The following is a 22,179-nucleotide window of genomic DNA, read 5'->3' as shown; positions in this document are numbered from 1 at the left end:
ATCGGCAGAGCCTGGGGAACAGGGGAAGTAAACTCGGCGGAGGGGGTGGATCGCGCGCGCTGAGTTTGGAGGTTTGGAGGGATCTCGGAGGAGGAGGGAGGACGGGGGGAGCTAGGGGGCAGGGTACGACGCGGCTGGGCCCTCTGGACTCGCGCCCCCCCAGATGTTGCGCCCGGTGCGGCCGGCACCCCTGGCACCCCCCACGCTACGCCACTGGGTTAAGAACAGTTTCAGGTTAAGAACAGACCTCTGGAATGAATTCAGTTCTTAACCCGAGGTACCACTGTACATTTTATCCCACTCTGTGGTCCACATTAGACTTGAAATGGTTTTTCTAGATTTTTAAAAAAATGCTAATTCACCCTGAGATGTCTTATAGGAAATGATTCATAAATGAAGTAAATAAGCAAAACTTCCCTTCATCTTAAGGATGTTTCCCACATGTCCCCACTCAAATTGGCACTACAGGTGCCACATTTGTAAAAACTCGATCGTTTAGTGTGGCAGCCCCTGCCACTTTGGAACTCACTGGCTCTTGAGATCCTGGCACCTGGAACCTGCTAAAAACACTCTTGTTTGGACAAGCCTACCCAGATGCTGAGGTGATTTTAATCTGTTTTGGCATATTAACTTTTGTATGTTTTAAAGTATGGCTGTCAATTTTGCTCCATTTTATCATTTTATAAACCACTCTGAGGGTTTCTTTAAACAGTGTACGAATTTCATGAAATAAAATAATTATCCAGTTGTGAACATGTGTTTACAGCATGCATGCACAAAGGCAGAAGTTGCAGCCATTCTTGAACCCAAAGCTCCTGCTCATATGGAAAAGCCTTATAGTAGAACCACTGGCATGCAGTGGACCCTAAATGTTCCTGGTAAATCAGAGTATTAAAGTAGAGCCTACAAGAATTTCCACTGCACACCACTGCAGAACATGGGCAGCTCCCTTTCACACCAACACTGAATGTACCAAAATGGCTGGGGGCAGCATGCATTCCTCTGCTTCTCTATATGTTGATGGGTGAGGAGACTTGTGAAAGACCCTAAAGTCTATTGAGTTTTGGTTTCACTTTTATCATTACAGTGGTACTTCGGGTTAAGTACTTAATTCGTTCCGGAGGTCCGTTCTTAACCTGAAACTGTTCTTAACCTGAAGCACCACTTTAGCTAATGGGGCCTCCTGCTGCTGCCGCGCCGCCGGAGCCCGATTTCTGTTCTTATCCTGAAGCAAAGTTCTTAACCTGAAGCACTATTTCTGGGTTAGCGGAGTCTGTAACCTGAAGCATATGTAACCTGAAGCGTATGTAACCTGAGGTACCGCTGTACTGAAAAAAGCAGGTGTATGAGTACCTCCCAATATCTCACCTGGTATTTATCCAAGTCCTGGACAGTCAGACACTGCTCTCTTGCTTGGAAGAAAAGCTGGCAGGTGAATGGGTCTCCTCCTTCTGGCTGCCCACTGTTCACCCTCTCTGGGAGACAGGGAAAGGATAAGCAAGCGATTATTATCAGGAGCAGCAGCAATAATAGGACTACGTTGGCTGCAAATGGGGTTAATGCAAAAATGACATTACTCAGTTGGAAGTCTTCCGGGATAGCATTCACTGTGCATACTAATTAAAGAGTACACAGAATTAATGGCTGAGAGATGGGTGTGCGGCTTTTCTTCCTCGACTTGCCATGCCAGATTATAATAGCTTTTAATAGCTTCACAACAGAAATCAGAGTGAAAATGTAATTGAAAAAACAATACATGGCTATACAGTAGTTCAATATAAGGGGAAACACAGTTGTTCGGTATCTCACCACTGACCAGTGAGATTAGTTTCCTAATTCTATTTTGTTACTTTACACTAGAAGAAATCCTTTCAAGTTCATGTGTTAATAGGCTGGCTACAAAAAGTAGCTTTAAACTGTTTTTAATGTTGTATTTTGAATTGTTGTAACCATTCCTCAGAATTTAGAGAGAAGAGCAATAAATTTAAATATATATATTTATAATGGTGATAATAGTGATAAGAATGATTAAAAACTAGGGCCGATTTGATCTTAATCAGTTTGTTTGGTTTTTTAAATGATATTTATTGGGGTTTTACAAACAATAAAGAGTTACAGAATTTAAACATAAACAATAACAAAAAATAACCGTAATAAAAGAAAAAGAAAGATACAAAAATACAGAAACAAGCCACATAGACATTAAAAAGTAAAAGGTAAGAAGCAGCTAAAAAACAAACAAAAAACAAAACAAAAAAGGATCAATATTTTCATATCTTATATTCCATTTACTTGTTTCCTGACCTCCTCACACCTCCCTTTTTTGTATTCCAGTTCACATAGTTAATTCAGCAAATCCTTACCCTCTATCATTTATCCTTACTCAATATCTTAACCTATTAATCAGTTTGAAGTGCTTTTCAAAATTATTTTTAGCCCCATGTTCCTTGTGTTACTTATTCCCCCTCCACTATATCTAAAGCTTAGATAGTGAGCATTAAGAATCAGAACACACTTAAGAGGAAAAGGGAGCAGTTGTTTTCACAGCTTCTTATTTATTATCCAATTTCAGGAAAATGTGGGGAAGCTATCACCTAATTGGGCAAATCACAGATTATTAGGTAACGGGAACAGGTGTGATCCCCAGCGGAGTCATTGGGAAGGATGTTTCATTATAATCAATGTTCCCAGTTCAAAGCTCTGCAGGTGCTCTGATGCACACAGAGATCTCCCATGCAACCAGACCTCCCCATTCTTCTAACTGATGGGTGTGAATGGCAGATACACGAGCGGAAATTGCTGCAGTTTGCATGAGGTAAGGAATGAAATCAGGCAAGCAAATACAACCAGCTATTGTTTTAGTCTACAATGTACAGTGGTACCTCGGGTTAAGAACTTAATTCATTCCGGAGGTCTGTTCTTAACCTGAAACTGTTCTTAACCTGAAGCACCACTTTAACTAATGGGGCCTCCCACTGCCACTTCACCTTTCTGTTCTCATCCTGAAGCAAAGTTCTTAACCCGAGATACTATTTCTGGGTTAGCAGAGTCTGTAACCTGAAGCATCTGTAACCCGAGGTACCACTGTAGAGTTATTAATTAACCCCTGCCCATTTTTACATTCCCTTTGAATGGAAATGGTGTGAAATTAATTACATCATTAATTAATGATGACCATAGCAAACAGCGATACAAATCAGCTAGTTTTTGGTGGAAGCTGAACTGCAGCGGAATGGAAACAGCGCTGATTATGATCAATATAGGATGGAAATTGCTGCCTTCTTACATTCTGACTGAAGGGGCAGGTGGAGTCTGAAGAGGTGCACCTTCATTAATGTGAGCAGGGAGGCTTTCAGTCTACACCAGAGTAGCTGTTTGCACAAGGAGCCACTGGTGTCGGGTGCCTATGTAACAATTGTTGCTTTCATAAGCCTTGAATAGAGGTTCAGGTGCAGCAGTGTCCCTTAAGTTCAATTCTGTGTGCACTTTATCATGAGAAGCCACAATTCCTGCAAGTCCAATTCTGTCTCATTTTTTGGGGAAAAGAGGAGCAAGGCTATCTCACAGCAAGCATTAATTACCCCTAAACCACTGAGCCTCTTGGGCTTGCCAATCAGAAGGTCGGCGGTTTGAATCCCCATGACAGGGTGAGCTCCCATTGTTCGGTACCAGCTCCTGCCAACCTAGCAGTTTGAAAGCACTTCAAAGTGCAAGTAGATAAATAGGTACCACTCCAGTGGGAAGGTTAATGGCGTTTCCATGCGCTGCTCTGGTTTCACCTTTTTTTTTTAAGTGTTAAAATGACTAGACCAACGGAGAGCTAATGTAATAAATGTCACTGTTCCAATTACTTATATGCGACTAAGAAAAGGGGCTGAAATTTGCCACCAAGATAGAAATTAACAGACATCCTTCTTCCTGCAGGAAAGTTTCTATCCCCTCCCACTGCATGAATATATTATGGTGGTTGGAGAGCTGACTGGTGCCATGGTAACATTAAGAGGAAGGTGTTCCCATTGCTCTTCAGGAATGATCATCTGTAACTAGACCTGCTCTCACACTCCAAACACCACACTTCCTTGTACTTCAGTCAGCTCCTTTTTTGCAATGTATAATAGCAGGATATTTCCAAGAAGCGTATGTTACTGATGGGCCATTTAGGGAGAAAATTAAACTTCAAAACCTTGCACATCCTATTTCCTCCAGGGTCAACATTGTCCATAAAACAAAGAAAGGGCAAAGGCATTATTATCCATGAAAACGAAGAAGCATCTCTAAAAATCAGCAGCTGGAAAGGTTGTGTGCATGCCTTGAAGCAATGGGAGATATTTCAAGAGTGAAATCTCATTCAGATAGGATCAGTCTTCAAGGAGGTAAAAGAGACAGGGAGCAAGGAAGAGCAATAAGAGTTCCATTTCTGAAGAGTTAATAGAATTTCTGGTAAATGATTCTAACTAAGATGATAGCTTGCAATGGGAGGTGGATGAGAAATTCAGTTTGATTTGAATATTGATGCAAGCCTATGTAATTAGCACATTATGAAATATGAAACCTGAAATGTAGTATCCTTGGAAATTCACACTTTGCAGAATTTTTCAGTGCAGTTCTCCAGCTAAAGACTATGTACAAAAATATGCGTATTACAGGAAAGCGAGCATACAAATGCATATATTAGTGAAAATGACATACAGAAATACAGTGCTTTTTTCTGGGGGTACGCAGGTGTAAGGATACCCCTAAGTTTGGCCTCATTGAGGGGCAGTATTTCAATATGAGTAGGAAAATGAGAGTACCCCTAAACATTTTTTGGGGGGGAAAGCACTGCAGAAATACATTGCAGAAGGGGGGAAATGCATTTAAAAAGTGTGCATGTTAAGATACATGCATACTACAATGTTGACAAATTTATCATCACATACTGAGAGATCCCAGAGTTCCCTGGTAAGAGGCTCTGATTGTTGAACCACTCTGAGAATGGTAGCTCTGTGTGAGGAATACGAGTATCCTAGCAGCTCTCAGCACTCTTAACAAATGACACTACCCAGCATTCTTTAGGGGAAGCCATGACTGTTGAATGAAGTATGATACTGCTATAAATGCATAGTGCAGATGAGAATGCTTCTCAGTTGAGCATGACTATACCCCAGAGGAAACCTATATGATGCGTTCCAGATGTGATGGATGGCCCTCAGCCCCAGCCAGACAATCAGAGATGATGAGATTTGTAGTCCACAACATCTGGAAGACACCACACTGGCTGCTGTACACAGTGTTGTCTAGTTCACCTTCAGGACAGCCACAGAGCCCCTTGTCAGAGAGGTTCACGGGTTAAACCATTAAAAAACATACCCAAACCCAATCTAGGAAAGAGAAATACACGGGTTTTAAATTCAAAATAAAGTTCTCATTATCTGATCATTATATTTCATAGCTGTATTAGTCATATTAGGTCATGCATATAAAAATATGTATGGGATAATTTTGTTTAGTTAGTCAAAATACTAGACAAAAAATAATACATAACATAATCATCTTATGTTCCAAAGTTACTGATGCTTCAAAAACTGATTAAATTAAACCAGCAATAAATTGATTGAACCAATTATTTCAGTATGTTATGAAAGTATTCCAGCTTTCACTATAATCTCTTGTATTATTATTACCTCTCCTATCCTTTTGGAATGTGACAAGATGTATTAATTTGATCAAATAATGTACATGCCGTGCATCTTTTGAGACAGTCTTCTAAAACTGATCCTGCAGTATCTTTTTACTCTTTCTAACTGTGGTGTTATAATCCATAAAATTAATTCCTGTGATACATTTCATATAATTACATATTAGTATTTTAAATATGATTAGTCTGCAATCCAAAACCCTCTCACATTGCGCTGCGGGTGTGTGTGTGTGTGTGTGTGTGTGTGTGGGTGTGTGTGTGAATTGAGCAGAGGTGTCCCTCTGTTCACGTGTCTTCTGGCTGACCTAGCTTCCTGCTGGTTGCCATCACTGGTACAGACCTCCCCCTTCTTCCTATCAAATGTGCAGGAAGGCAGAAGACCACTTGAGCTAGGGGAGCCCAGCAAAAACCCCCAAACAGGGCATTCTGAGGGTGGCAGGGCTGAGCTGGCCTGGGATCCTCTGGATCCTAAGCTGGTATCACAAGACAGAATTAGACCCGATCCAGAACCCCAACTGCACATACCTGGAGCTGACACACAGGGATCAAACCCAATCTGTCAGTCCACCCACATCCTTCCCGTGCTGCTGGGCAGGGCTACTGATGCATCAGATGCTCTGATTGCAGTTCTAGTTCGGCAACATTTGGAGACCCCAAAGTTCCCCACACTTGAGATTCTGTTTTGTGTTCCCTAGCAGGAGCTTATATACTTCTTGTGAGATCCATAGCTGGCTCATTATGGTTGTGGCGTTGGGAATGTCATAAACATTATGCTGGCAGTACACTTCTTCCAGCATCGGGGATTCTTTTGCACAGGTGCAACATTGTGCTCCACCAGTGCCGAGAGATTTGGGAGCAATCCTATCTCTCCCGGCAGGCTTAAACTGAGAATAGGATCTTCTTGGCTGTAAATCTGCCCCCTTTGAATTCAACAGGATTTACAGTGTGATCCTCTCCTCATATTATACCCCGCTGAGTTCCCTTTTCATCTTGGTTAGTGCAGATTTAAAATTTGGTGTTTTGTTTTCCCAGAGCAATACACAGCAGAGTGTACCTGCTGGTTTTGATTGGAAAAAAATATATACATAGAGGAGTGATAGCGTACATAATCCAGTCATTGCAAGAGAAAGGAATAACAAAATGCAGTTTAACATATGAGATCATGGAAATATGGGCATTAACATTAGGTACTGATTTAAAGAGCCCCTTTTTATATACTCTTCAGGTTGACTGGATATGGAGAGAAATAATGGCCTCGCATTCTGTGCTAACAGTTTCCTGCTGCAGGAACTACGTTAGGATTCCTGCTGTGTTTTTGATTAATGACCTACCTGTGACTTCTGCAGATCTAGCCTGGGTTTTTCCCCCCCCTGCGGGCAAAAGAGGGGGGGGGGAGGAGAAGCACCTGGTGCCATCAACACAGAGCTTGATTTCAATTTCATAAGGTGTTTAACATTTAAATTAATTGCAATGTCATTAAAAAGCCATTTCTAAGGCAGGCACACACATAGTCCTAAATCGGAAACTAATACTGAAAGTTGGGGTCCTGTCATTTAATCTTTGCTGGAGAAGAACACTCCCCTTCCCTTCTTAAGTTCCTCTGCTTTGGTTCCATTTGTTTTTTTCCACCATACTGATAAACTTGCCCAAGTTCTGTATTTCCCTCTGCATGCTAAGTTTCATCCTTTTCTTCTTGTACAACAAAAATGGTTCATTTTAAAACCTTTAAATAATATTTTTATTATTATTATTGTTATAGTAACATTTTCTCTCTGGTCTTCCGCTTTCATTGTCTGAAACTATCTCTTCCTCCCAGAGTTCTTTTGCTTCCTTTATTTATCTCAAAAAGTGGTCATTTCATTTTATTGTTCTGTTGCATTTCGTCTCATCAGAACACAACAGAGCCCTATTCAGAACCGAGGCCATCGGGTCTGAAAACCAAGCCTTACGTTGGGGGTGTCAAATGCCTGTTTAGCTGGGAGAAGAGTAGACTGTGCAGTGATATGATAGCCATCTTCAAATATCTGAAGGGCTGGAGGATACAGCAAGCATGTTTTCTGTTGTTCCAGAACCAAAACCAATGGCTTCAAGTTAGAAGAAAGACAGTGGACTCTCCTTCTTTGGAGGTTTTTACACAGAGGTTGGATGGCCATCTGTCAGGCATTCTTTAGCTGTGATTCCTACATTGCAGAGGGTCAGACTAGATGACGCTTGGGGACCCTCTCAACTATTATTTTAGTCTAGCATCCTGTTACCCATAGTGGGTCATGGTAGATGCTTCTGGAAAGCCGACAACAGAGCATTAAGCCAATAGCGCTTTCCACTAGCACAGGGGAGTGAGACCTACGGCTCTCCAGATATTGCTGGACTACAACTCCCATCACCCCTGGCCATTGGCTGTGCTGTCTGGGGCTGATGGGAGTTGTAGTTCAACACCTAGAGGGCTGTAGGTTCCCTACGTTGCCTTGGCAACCGGTTACCAGTGGCATGCTACATTTAAAGCTAGTGTTTTCATTTAGTCATAATGTTTTATAGTTATCCACAGTTATCCATACATTTATTTAATTCCTTTTAAAACTACACATGACCTAACTGTACAGTTCTGCCTTACTGTGCCCTTATTAGTCTCTGTTGTTTAAAATATATATTTAAATGGGAGTTTCCTCACATGTCTGCTTAACCTCGATGCTTTGCCAGCTGAGGCCGAGACACTGTCAGCTGGAGTTCCAAGTATTAGAGTAAGTAATAGCAGGCAGGATAACCTTGGAAGTTTGTTTTCTCCAAAATTTAGAACTGCATTTAAGGTGTGGGTCTGGTGGATTTAATCCCTGACTCGGAGTCTATTACTATCTGTAGGAGGGTAATTGTAACCACTTCCGGGAAATATACATAAAAAGAAGCAGGAAGGGAGATAACACAACAGATGGGTTCCAAAGAAGTATGGTACCTACTACTTAAAATCTAAAGCTGTTTGCAGTATAAATTTAATTTTAGAGGTTATACAGACTATTATTTTATTTCTTATATCTTCATTAGTTGTTGTTATTTACCTGAATTGCTTTAGGTGTTTATCGTTTGTAACTTGCCCTGGGATTGGTGATGAAGAAAGGCAGGGGAGAAATTTACTAAATAAATCACTGAATGTACTGTTCCTGACACACACGAACACACATACACAAAGACTAAACTTGGCGCCCCTGCTATGTCAAGGATAGACTTTCAGACTTAACGTCATTCTTTTCTGTAAGCAAATTGTAAGATAGGAAGAAATACAAGAAACCCTGTGAGGATTTGGAAAGAAAGGATGAAAGAAAACATAGGGAGAGAGAAGCTATTTGAATTACCAAAGAATATGGGACGTTGCCCATACTCTTGTTAATAAATTCTTGTGCATGTCTAAAGCAGTCCTTTGGGTCCCAACCACAGCAAACACCAAGAACACCAACTTAAAGCACCTGGCTTTCACACACCCCTAAATCCTGGGAGCTGTAGTTTAAACCCCTGAACTACAATTCCCAGCACTCTTAACAAACTACAGTTTCCAGGATTCTTGGGGGGAGCCAGGAGCCAGTGATGTGCTTTAAATGTATGGTGTGGATATGACCTGCACTTACAATGAGAACTGAACATTGCTCTGAAAGGGTATTGATTGCTTTCTATGTGCCTGTAGGGCTGAAGTAAACGGACAAGGGTAATTTCACAGCTGTTTTCCCCACCTCAGAATTGGTGGTTTTAAGATGTTTGATTTGAAACCAGGCCGAAAACTGTCCCCCTGAAATTTATTTGTTTGTTTCCTTGCTTGCTTGTAGCAGTGGTGGAATCAGAGATGAACAGTACAGTGGTACCTTGGTTCTCAGACTTAATCCATTCCGGAAGTCCATTCCAAAACCAAAGCGTTCCAAAACCAGGGCACACTTTCCCATAGAAAATAATGCAAAACGGATTAATCTGTTCTAGACTTTTAAAAACAACCCCTAAAACAGCAATTTAACATGAATTTTACTATCTAACAAGACCATTTTACTATCTAACAAGACCAAAATGAAAGCAATAATCAATGTTCTGTACTATAAAATAAATAACACAGTATTGTAGATGATAAAAATAAAAATGATTTTTTCCCCTTACCTGCAATGATGATAGTCATTGTTTGGATGGGGGGCTTTTATCCATTTCCGCAGTCACACAATCAATCAATCAATCAATCAATCAATCCATCAATCATAAGACGGAAAAACCCACACAAACAAAACCACAAAAAATAGCAAAAACAAAAGCACCAAATATCACTTCAAAACACTGCAATCAGAAATGGAAGGCTTTAATTATGATGGGAAGGACTTAAATGAGCTGCACAAGGGTAAAAACGGCAGGGGAAAAGCCTTAATTATGATGGGGAGGGGCCTCAAATGAGCTGTGCAACAGTGAAAACAGAAGCTCAGGAGCACGTTCAGCTTCCGAGGCAAAGTTTGAAAATTGGAACACCTACTTCTGGGTTTGCAGCATTCAGGTTCCGAGTTGTTTGGGAACTAAGCTGTTGGAAAACCAAGGTACCACTGTACAGTGGCACCTCTAGTTACAAACTTAAATTCGTTCTGGAGGTCCGTTCTTAACCTGAAACCGTTCTTAACCTGAGGTACCGCTTTAGCTAATGGGGCCTCCCGCTGCCGCCGTGCAATTCCTGTTCTGATCCTGGGGCAAAGTTCTCAACCCGAGGTACTACTTCCGGGTTAGTGGAGTCTGTAACCCGAAGTGTTTGTAACCTGAGGTGTTTGTAACCCGAGGTACTACTGTACAACCCTGTGCTTTTCTAATAAGCTAATCAGAGTTAAGACCCACAGAATTGGATGGATTAATTTCCAAGTCCATGGGCTAAACAAACAATGAAATGATTTGAAAAACAGCTGGGGGGAGGGCCATTTCACATAACCATTTCTCAAGTTATTTCTTTGATGCTCTCCATCTCTGCACTGCACTGGGGGGCACCTGGCAGCTGAACTCACTGTCAGAAACCTCTAATGGAGGGTGCAGCAACAATTTGGACCCACAGAGTAGGACATCTTGTCAAAAGACCCTCCAAAACTGGGAAGTGCCCTTCTTGTGATGTTGCCCACAAGGGACAAGGCAAGCCATTTCCCTCAAAGCATCTAAGGTGGCCCTGAGAATTAGAAATCCTACTTACACCTCAGAGGAAGAAAGTTTCTTCATTGTGCTGGAAAACATACTCACAAGCTACCTACCGCCTCTTGCCTGAACTATCCACTCAAATAGTTGCTGTTCCCAAAGTCCTCAGCCAAGTCACTCAGCAGGGGGACGTGTCACAATGGAGGACATGACACCATTACTTTAGCTACCTTGCTTAACAATGGGCATGGCTCCCCTTAATATTCATTTTTAAAAATATATATTTTAGTGGGTTAAGCGGTTTTATTTATTTTAAAAAGTTCTAGACCACTTTTCATGCAGCACAGGGATTTTCTGGAAGGGACAGGAAACGCCACACAAACACACATGCTTTTCAACACGGCAAGGTCACCAAAGGAAAACACTTCTGGCCTAGACTATAGTTGCTGTTTCTCACTTAATAGTTAAAAAGAACCCCTCTCAACACCCTGTAGTAATCTGTGCAGTATTATGATGGACAGGAGCAAGACTTCATCCTTAGACCTCCTCATCCCCCTGTTTCTTTCAGTTTCTGCCCAGTGTGTTCTGCCAATAAACAGCTTTCCTTAGGCTGCAATGAAGTGAAACGTTATGAGTTTGTGGGTGCCAGATTCCCCTTTGTCATGAGTTTCTGGGTGCCAGGCACTGAACCCATGGATTCAGCAAATGGGTTTATTTCAAAGAGATCCAAGACTCCGGAGCAGGAGGTCATGCAAGTTCAGTTCTTTGTATATGCCCAGAAAAACATGTTTTATCGTGTTTTTAATATTCTGTTGGAGCCGCCCAGAGTGGCTGTGGAAACCCAGCCAGATGGGCGGGGTATAAATAATAAATTATTATTATTATTATTATACTGGATCAATTTCATCATTTTTTTTGGGTGGAATCCCTATCTCTCTCAAGCTTTTAGGATGATCCCATTTTTGGCTGCATGGTGTGGGAATTAACTACCCCAGCACTGCTGAGCTCTGAGCACTCACAGCACTGGTGAAGGTGCTTTCCATTCAACATGGGAAGCACATCTGAATATTCTAACAGCTGTGCATAGTCCTAACCATGTGTTGGCAATTTAAATTCAAATCATTAAAGCACAACTGAGAGGTGTACAGTGGAGATTAGTTTCGTACTGGAGGAAATTGCTTTGCATTGTTAAACCCAGAATCAAATTAGAAGAGGGAGAATATTTCTGACTGGAACCACTCTTTTGATTAGTTACGATAGAATAATTCACAACAGATAATTTAATGAAGGGACTGAGTTCTTTTTTATTGCCTGGGAGTGTTGCAAGATCAAATCATAATTCCCTCAAATATTTTTAAGATGTGAAAGGATTTCTTTTTTTAAAAAACCTGTGATCTTTTTTTCAATTTGTAGTTTAAATCAAATAACACCTCCCCCAACTCCACCATTTATTTATTGAAGATGCTTTGGCTAGGTCTGAACGGGTCAAAATCAGCCAGTTTGAGATCTGTACTCCAGTTTCTTAAAGCTACTTACATCTCAGCCTCAGTCCCCAGCACATCTCAAATGCACAGATTCTCCTAAAATGTTTATGTAAGAGATAGTCAGCTGCTTACAAGGCTGTCATGTGCAAACATCAAAAGGCCAATGTTATTTTTTTCAAAGGACTGTTTGCAGATGTGTGCACTATTTGCTGACCTCTACACAATAAAAAATTGAAACAGATTGATTATTTTTAGCAGCAACCAGTATTTATTGTCTGCTGAAAGAAACATCATTGACAGCTCAGCCCCTATGAACCACTGCAACTCATATGTGGACAAACTTTAATGAGCTGTGTAACCTCTGAGTGTCACAAATGTTATGCTAATACACAATTCATGGACAAACCTTTAAAAAAACACAAAAAAACCCTAAACCCTAAAGGCAAAGAGAAAAGAAGTCAGAAATCATCCGTGGCTCTCATTTGGTTGGGAGAACAACTGTCACGAGCCTTCTACAGGAAATAACTACCACATAACTATTGTTCTGCTTCCTCCTTTACCCACTGTTTCATCATTAACCATTGCAATTGCAGCAGTTTTAGACTACTGATAAAGAAAGCTGGATAAAGTTGAGCCTACAATCCTATACCGTACAGCCGTGTTTCCCAAACATGGATCACCAGCTGTTTTTGGACTACAATTCCCATCATTCCCTGGCCACTGGTCTTGCTAGCTAGGGATGATGGGAGTTAGTCCAAAAACCCCTGGAGACCCAAGTTTTGCTGTACATGCTTCACTGGGAGCAAGTTCTGAGTAGCAGGCACGGATTTGTGCTGTAAGTGACAGGGTTAACCATCTAGCTAGCTATCAAGACACATTTCAGATTAATACAGTGACCAGCAAGGAGTGAAGGCAGGACAAACCTGGCCTCTGGTACCAGCCTCACTGTTGCTTCCCAGGAGGGACTGCGTGTGAGGGGAGGCAATGGGGAGGCCAGTGCTGTCTAATGCTCCAGCAGGAGCTCCCAGATTGATGAGATGGGCTACTCTCCTAGTTCCAAGGCTGCCACTTAGGGATTATGTGGGGAAGCCTCCAAAGAAAGGGGTAATTTGGCATGGAACAATTCCAGAATGAACAGTGCAGCTTAGATTCTCCAGGGAGCAACCTACCAATTGCTATTGTACGCATCAGCCAGGGAGAGGAGTGAATGCCTACACCAGGGGTAACCATTTTGGGACCACAGGCAGCACTGACTCATGGTCAAACCTCTTGGGCCCATATGTCAAAGTGGACATGGCCAAAGTGGGTGTGACCTTTTTTTTTAAGTACAAGGAATTTTAGGAAGATGGGGTCAGGGGATCACAAAGCCTTTTGACATTATAGAACCACAGCAGAAGACCCATAGGAGTGGTCAGTAGAAACTTAAAAAAACACACACACAAAAACAGGCAAATGTTGGGGAGGGGGCTGGAGGAACCACATTTTTTTAAAGGCATCACAGAGCTTATCTTTTTTATTTAAACAACATTTTTAGAGGAACCAAAAAACAACAACTTTGGGCATCACAGTTGGGCAACTATGTGAACATCAGTTCTTTTTAGAATAAAAATTAAATGGGGGGCAGAAACAACTTTGGGGGGCTCGCAGGTCACAGGTTAGCCAACCCTGGCCTACACTGCCTGCGTGGCTAGAGGATCACGGCCTGTGAAATCAGATACCTAGGAAGATGTGGCCTAATTAGAGAAAGGTATGTAACCGTTATTAAAAATGTGTATTAACCAGGCGTTTCAGAATAGCACTTCACCTGGGTTCAATACTGAGCTGAGACTACCGACACCGCCTTTATTTCTGTCTTCAGAGGTATGGGGAGCTCTAAATTTGGTAGCTGCCTTGACTAGTAAGGAATTTATTTCCAACCTTTAATTTGTGCTACGAGCCAGGCAGGTCGTAAAAACAACTTTCTACAGAGTGTTCCTGTACATTTATGTGCATTCTGATAGGCATTCGGAGACACCTGAAAAGGATATTTGCAAAGTGACCTTTTGCTCTTTGACTTCTAGTGCACATAGTAAATCTGCCAGCATAACTATCGCTAGTTCTTTTTGAATGATTACCTGTATTGTAAAGGCACATGTGTAAAGGCTAGAGGGCTGTAGATCACATCAGATCTCATTGCTAACATTAACATTCATTTCTAACCTGTGCACCGCTATCCCTACATGTCACTCTTGCATAATGATTCTTCTTACTTGTATCCCTTTGAAGCTGAAACCCAAGAACTCGGGTCAAAGTTTTACCAATAGTTCTGGCAGGTGTGAAATGTTAGCCTATGTTCACAGCAAACTGGCAGGCTCCTTCTGACAGACGGCAGGGGCAGCTGTTGGTTATAGGCAGTTACCCAAAAGAGGAGCATAAAAAACTCTGCCAGTTTTCAGTAAGACTTGCTGCTGTCCTCTTTCAGATGTTCCTACAAGTCTATTATTCCCCATGGAGCTGTCCATAAGGCCAGAGCAGGCAGAGATAAAGGCCTGCCTCAACTCTTCATTAAGTCATTCTACATTTCCTTACAGAAGGACTGAGTCAGCAAATGGCTACCTAATGATTTAATGAAAATTCAATACTAGATCTCAGATAAAAGCACAACAATTGCACATGTCTGTGCGGGTTCTCAAAGAGGAGGCTAGCTTTGGGTTTATGATATTGTGAGTGATCCTACAATTCAATGGGGTGAGCCTAGAGTGGCACAATCCAATAATAATAATTTTATTATTTGTACCCTGCCCATCTGGGTGGCTTCCAGCATGTACAAAAATGTAATAAACCATTAAAAATTAAGAACTTCCCTATACAGGACTGCCTTCAGATGTCTTCCAAAGGTTGTATAGTTACTTATCACATTGACATCTGATGGGAGGACGTTCCACAGGGCGGGCACCACTACTGAGAAGGCCCTTTGCCTGGTTCCCTGTAACCTCACTTCTCGCAGTGAGGGAACTGGGCTGAATAACAGGGATAGAGATGCTCCATCAGGTGCCAAACATGATTTATATCACTTAAGAGCCCTGTGCTTTCTTGACTAGAGGCACTGCAGATGCAGGAAGGTAGTTTGTGTAACAGAACAGTTCTGCTACCACCTTACTCATCCTTCTCACTGTTAATGCTGGGAATTGAAATATCCACCATGCTCTCCCTTTGACTCCCCGGGGTGTCTGGATAAGCCAGGGTTTATGGAAAGGGAGCCACTGCCCACTAGTCTGACCCAACATGCCACTTCTTAAATTCTGCTGAGCAATGGCTTTTGCCAGTGATTTATCCCTTCTGCCAACCACAAGGAAGGATTGTCAGATCAACATTAAAAAAATGAGACACTGCAGAACTTTAACATTTGTGCTGCAGAGCAGATACAAGGGGTGTGCAGTATGAACCCAGGAAGTCACCAATATTCTGGATTAAAAGATTTCCCTTCCAAGCAAGGGGGACAAGGAAAACCCCTGGATCACTAAATTTTTGATCCAGCACTAATCCACCCACTAAATAGTTTGTCAGTGTCAAAAGGATGCTTGTTTTTGCTATCCTGCTGCTGGCATTCCAAATGCAAAAAATGCCCCCCCCTTAAGCAGCCTTTTCTTTTCTCTGTGCACTAGGAGGAGTAACTGAAGCAGTCTCTTGAGAGTGGCGTTCTGTGGTATTGTTTCACAATTTCCTTCAAAAAGCCCTCCCCCATCAAGAAAAAAAAAGCCGGGGGGGGGGGAAATCACATTGAAGTACATCTTCAAAGCATTCTGGGGGGTTATTCACCACTTGACACATATTTGACTGCTTTAATAGGAGTCACATGGTTAAGTCCTTCCCAACAGTTTGAAATTGCCAAGTCCTTTCTGCTATTTTTCTGCACAATGAAAAGCCACTTGTTTCCCCCCCTCCTGTTTTCTGTTTTGTTAAAGTGAGTGTTGGTGTTGCAGAGTGATTAGAATACACACACCAGGAATGGGAAACTGCCTTTGTACCAAGTCATATCAAAAGATACTATTTTGTTTTCTAGAACTGTGATGCTCCAAGCCTTTCAGAACAGATTGCCTTCAGGATCAATGCACCTACAAACACTGGCTCCCTCGGCCTAAAAAGCAAGGTGAGCGTCGCACCCCATAGTTGACTTTGACTGGATTTAACTGTCCAGGGGTCCTTTACCTTCTTTTTTTTTTACACCACGAGAGTAGCTCACAACTGAATGCAGTTTTTAGTGCAAGACTAAAGCAGGACCCAGAAGTCCAACTTTGTGAACTCTCCACTTGAAATTTGATCTAGGTGTGTGTGTGATTTGGGGGCGGAAGTTGGTGAAGGCCTTCTCCTAGGTGTTTGGCACGGCAGTGCCAGTAGTCTTTCCCTCCCTATTCAAAAGTTATTTTTGCCACTGCTGCAAGTGGGAGCAGTGAAACACTTCTCTGTGGCTGTTGGAAGTTTCTGCTCCCCAATGCTCCTTAGAGCATAGAATCATAGAACATAAGAAAATCACAGAGTAGGAAGGAATCATGAGGGACATCTAGTCCAACCCCCTGCAATGCAGGAATCAACATGGGGCTCGAACTCATGACTGAGATTAAGAGTCTCATGCTCTACCAACTGAGCTATTCCATCAGCTTCTGTGTCCTCCTAAAGGGCATGGTGTGTTTGAGGGGCAGCTTCCAGGAGTTGGCTGCTGAGAGGAGGGGTGGCTGTTGCGTATGAAGTGCAATAAAGGGAAAAGGAAACGTCCTTTAATGATTGCGTGACAAGAAGCAATGATGAGCAGTTCAAACTTCTCATCTTACGCAAGGCACAGCACTTTTCCATCCCCCTCCATCATGCGATGAAGAAACTTGTTCCAAATCTATGGAGAACTTGGAAGAAGTTCAAGATAGGTACCATTTCCTCACAGTGGTATTCTGACATACAGCAAGGGCTTTATAATGTATCTATCCTGTTGATTAATCCAACCCAGAAACTGAGGAAGGACAACAGTTCTCAAGAAAGTATACATGCGCTTTTCTTTTGCACGTTGAAGATTCTGGTCAAAATGCATTTTCAGGGATCACAGGACAGAGCAAGGATATCACCATCATCGCAAACCTTGATGTTATATTAGCAGAATCCGACAGTAGTCACTCAGATCCAAAGGGCTAAGTGGTTAACAGTGTCTACAACAGCATTTCCTAATGTAGTGCCCACTGGAATTTTATACTACAATCTTCATTAGCCCCAGGGTTATTTTTCTAGAAAAAGAGGTGCCACAAGTCACCACAAACACCTCCTTTGTTCTCTTAGAATGACAATGGTGTTGGAACTGAGTTCTGGTGAGTTCTGGCTGAAAAAAGCCCCATGCTGACAGAGGTCGATGGGAGTTGTAATTCAACAACATCTGAAGGGCACCACATTGGCAAAGGCTGTTGTAGACTTTAGATGGTCTACAAAAAGAAAGCAGATATGCTTCACAAGGACATCATTTAGACTTTTCATTTATTTCCAGAGTATTTTAGCCAAGAAATGACGGGAGAAAGGCATGTGTGCATTATCCTAGCTTGGTTAAGTTCCTTTTCACATCTATAACATCATGACTATTTCCATGACAACCAATTTAGGTTGACACATTTTGTGACGGCAAGAGGATTTGCAAATCAAGGACTTATTGTCTAAGGATCATTGTTAAGAGATACATCAGCATCAGACAGACAAACTACCCTTATCTGAAATAATTCAAATAGCTGTCTGTCAGGAGAAATTGGTAACGTGCCAAATACCATGCTTAACATTCATAGCAGCATTTTCCCACCTTAACGACGCCTATGTGCATTTGATCACTGTTATAAACTGAACCAACTAACCGAGTACAGTCACCACCATTTCTACATTCTTATTTGCTGCTTTATTGTTGAACTGAGCCATAAAAGCAACTTAAATTGATTTTTTAAAAGCAGGGGTGGGGGGTAGTTATTTGAGCCTCTCCCTGGAGGTCTATAGAAAAATGGAAACTTATCATCAATCACTGAGTTGACCTTACACAGTTGGTACTATACATTTTGTATAATATGACCACAGTGCCATATAGAAGGGTCATCAACTATGATGAATGCAACACACATTGGCTTGGCTTTGAGGATTCACCAACATAACCTGACCAACTTCATCTTTTCCAAGACTTCCCAAACCCCAACTGAAGAAGGCTGGTGGTATGGGTGTATGCTCAATGTCTGTCTTGTCCTGGCTCAGAAGTGTTGTTGATTCTGACCCTGTTCTTTCCTAAAAACCCCTCCGGCCATTCGAAATATCAATCCTGCTGTTGAGTGGAAGGTCCATTTCTCTGAATATGTTCACTCATGTGTTAGCCTTTACTTAAAAAACCAACCAACCCAACCCTCTCCCAGGATTGTCAGCTACTGCACATGTAAGCCACAGAAACGTGTCTACTCCAGATATTGTGCAGCAATTTGGAAAGCGTGTTGTTTTCTAACAGTACTCTTGACTATTTCTAGGAGCTCCTGAAGGTGTTATATTTCTTCTGATCCCACAGATTTGCACAAAACCAGAAAACTGCACATGCAAACCACATTAAAAATACCTATCCTATACAAAAATTGCTCTTTGCGTACAAATTTAAATAAGTGTGTGTGCGTACTACGTCTATTTGAATGGGGAAAAGGTGGGTTAACAGTTAAATCATGTTCAAATGTGAATAAGTGCTTAGATAGATAGATAGATAGATAGATAGATAGATAGATAGATACCCTACCCATCTGACTGGGCTGCCCCAGCCACTCTGGGCAGCTTCCCACAGAATATAAAAGAATACGACAAAACATGAGACATTAGAAGCTTTCCGATACAGGCTGCCTTCAGACGTCTTCGGAAAGTTGTATAAATGTTTATGTCTGACAGGAGGGTGTTCCACAGGGCAGGCACCACAACCGAGAAGACCCTCTGCCTGGTTTTCCGAAACTTCACTTCTCACAGTAAGGGAACTGCCAGAAGGCCCTCAGGGCTGAACCTCAGTGTCCAGGCTGAATGATGGAGGTGGAGAGGCCCTGTATACAATTTAGTGGTTGAGCACATGTTATGCATGAAGGCTGTCCCAAGTAGGGTTGCCACCTTTGTTCTGGCAAAATGCACAAAGCAGGAGAGGATGGCTGCTGTGGAAGCACCTTTAAGGGTATTTTGCTTTCTGAAATACCAACAAAAAAATAAAATCACTCAAAAGCAAAATAGGAAAGTTAAAAGAGAACGGGGTGGGGAGGGGAGAGAGTGCAATATATGTTTTCACAGTTGAGATTTACTTTTTAGAAAAATGAAAGTATAAAAAGGAGGAAAGCAAACTACAATAGAAATTATTATTATTTGTATATGCTTTTGCAGCCCCCCCCCCCAACATGATTAATGGCTTTAAAAAAAGCTGGATAAAAGAGTGATCCACTAAAGTGGCCAATTGGGCAAGTGAGGTCATTTTCTGCTGAGTATGGTTAATGCTAGAGCTTATCATGAAAGCTGAGTGAATGCAGATGAGCTGGTATGCTGGGAGAGACTGCAACTAAATATGACACAGGAAAGGAGGATTAAATCTATTGGGAAACAGGGAAACATTGAGACATCTGCATTAGAAGAGACGTAAGGGAAAGTAGCTATCGCTGGCCAGTCCCCGAAACATTAAACTTCATTTGGTTGATTTTAACTCAACCATTATTTTCAAGTATTGACATTTTTAAAGTGCTGTGTGTCATGAATACAGCATGCAAGCATTTATGTGCCTAGGAGAGAAATATGATTATTTTTCAACAGTCTTTCATTTGTTTCTACAGAGGTAAACAGGAACTAGACATGATTCAAGCAGAAGAAAAATGCTTCTCAGTGCACAGGTCAGATAAACTCTCACACAGATTATTTATTAGTGGGGCGAATTTTGGTAGTGAAATCTTACAGTTCAATATTGCAGCAACCTCTTAAATAAAGCATTTGTGGGCTTTTAGCCAGTTAAAATGCTAAATCTTGACCTGCTGTGGCCAGCAATAAAACTGAAGTAATTTAAAATGTTAGCTGTTTAAAAGCATTTGGAAAGTGGGTTAACACACTGGGGGGCAGGAGGGCTCTGGGTTCCACACATTTTTGTGCCCTGGAAAAGCAGGATTCAAAAACATGAGCAGAACCTCCACAAGCACCAGAGGCTCCTCACTTCAGAAAAGGTAGCCCTCAAACTCATGGAGAAGGATGAAAATGCTGAAGGGGATGAGTTAGTGTGTTTTTCTCAACGCTCCTCTTCACATGCTAAGATGTGTTCATTAGCATGTAAAGGGGTAGACTGCACATCGTGAAATATCTAGCGGATTAAACAGTCTACACTTTGGGACAAGTCACATTGTCCTTGGTCCTGAGTACTTCATTTCGAGAACAACTCTTGATTTTTATTTTATTTTTAGCAAAGTAATAATAATAAATAATAATAAAAATGTGCACCCTACCCCTGTGACAATTCCATTGGAACTATCCAACCTCCCAAAATTTCAACACCTCTTGCGATGGTTTGACCCCTTTCCGTCTTAACAGTTCAAATTCTACAAATAACTTCCATATCTCCTCAAAATCATTTCTCCTGCATATTCCCTGTCTTACCCTAATGGCACGTTAATTTATTATTAATAGCTATATCCCACACCTCTTTATACCATTCTTCTATTTTATATTCACCTTGCCCCTTCCACTTCCTAGCCATAACAACTTGTGCAGCTGTCAATAAATTTGTGAGCAAGTCCTTCACAGCCTGCGAACCTTCCATCCCATGGTAAATTGATAGCAATGCTACCTCTGGACTTTTGGAGAGCTTTAACCCAGTGATTTCTGTTATCTCCCTTTGCCAAATAAATAATAATAGTTGTTCATATTTGCAGCCCCATTAACTTTTCCATTATTTTTATGCCTTTTACATTTCCATCTTCTCTAATTACATTGGCCAGAGTTTCAATGAGCAATACAAATAAAACTGGGGAAAGGGGGCATCCTTGTCTTGTACCTTGGGCTAGTGTTATTTGTTCTGTTATACCATTGTTCACTACAACATATGCCTTGTTCCTCAGGTATAATTGATTTATTAATCCCTGAAATCGTTCTCCAAATCCTAAACTTTCCATAATCATTTTCAACACCAGCCATTCTACACAGTCAAAAGCCTTAACAATATTCAATGCTACTATGCCCTCTTTTAATATATTTCTTCTTCTTACATAAATCTATTTTATTCAACACTCTTCCTATTAAACTTGTGATCTGTCTTCCTGCTACAAAGCTACATTGGTTTTTACTTATATATTTATACATAAAAATATTCATCCTTTTTGCAATTATTGTGGTCAATATTTTAGCATCTTGATTTATTAGGGAAATCGGCCTATACGACTCTGGGTCCTTCAAATCTTTTCCTGGTTTTGGAATTAAGATCATTCTTTATTGTTCCCACAATGGAGGGATCCTCTCACCCTCTTTTACTGAATTATATAATACTTTTAATTTAGGAACCAATATTTAAAAAGTATCTTATAATATTCTGTTCCCAATCCATCTGCTTTTTTGTTGTTGTTTAGTCGTTTAGTCGTGTCCGACTCTTCGTGACCCCATGGACCAGAGCACGCCAGGCACTCCTGTCTTCCACTGCCTCCCGCAGTTTGGTCAGGCTCATGTTTGTAGCTTCGCAAACACTATCCAGCCATCTCATCCTCTGTCGTCCATCTGCTTTTAGTTTCCCTGTAACTACCTCTATTTCTTTTTTTAAAAGTTGATTGTTCCATCCTTACTTTCTGGCTTTATCTTCCAGTGTGTCTTTATATACTCTTTCATCTTCCCCATAGAATTGTTACCTGCTAAATATAACTCTTGGTAAAA

The 22,179-nt window shown here is 41.4% G+C and overlaps 1 protein-coding gene across 3 annotated transcripts in view; it reads right to left on the bottom strand.

Annotated features, from left to right (window-relative positions):
- Positions 1 to 22,179, bottom strand: part of RAI2 (retinoic acid induced 2) — a 90,560-nt gene that overhangs the window by 64,214 nt on the left and 4,167 nt on the right. The window contains exon 2 of one of the 3 annotated variants that reach the window (XM_083501984.1): positions 1,369 to 1,471. The gene's annotated coding sequence lies outside the window, so the exon portion shown is untranslated. Of the gene's footprint in view, positions 1 to 1,368; positions 1,476 to 22,179 lie in introns of those variants that run through there. The other 2 variants (XM_083501983.1, XM_083501985.1) reach the window with 2 other exon arrangements.

Source organism: Podarcis liolepis (assembly GCF_965112155.1).
Source record: "Podarcis liolepis genome assembly, chromosome: 4".
NCBI lineage: Eukaryota > Metazoa > Chordata > Lepidosauria > Squamata > Lacertidae > Podarcis > Podarcis liolepis.
The sequence above is the reverse complement of the archived record's forward strand: the minus strand, read 5'-3'. Positions and strand labels throughout refer to the sequence as shown.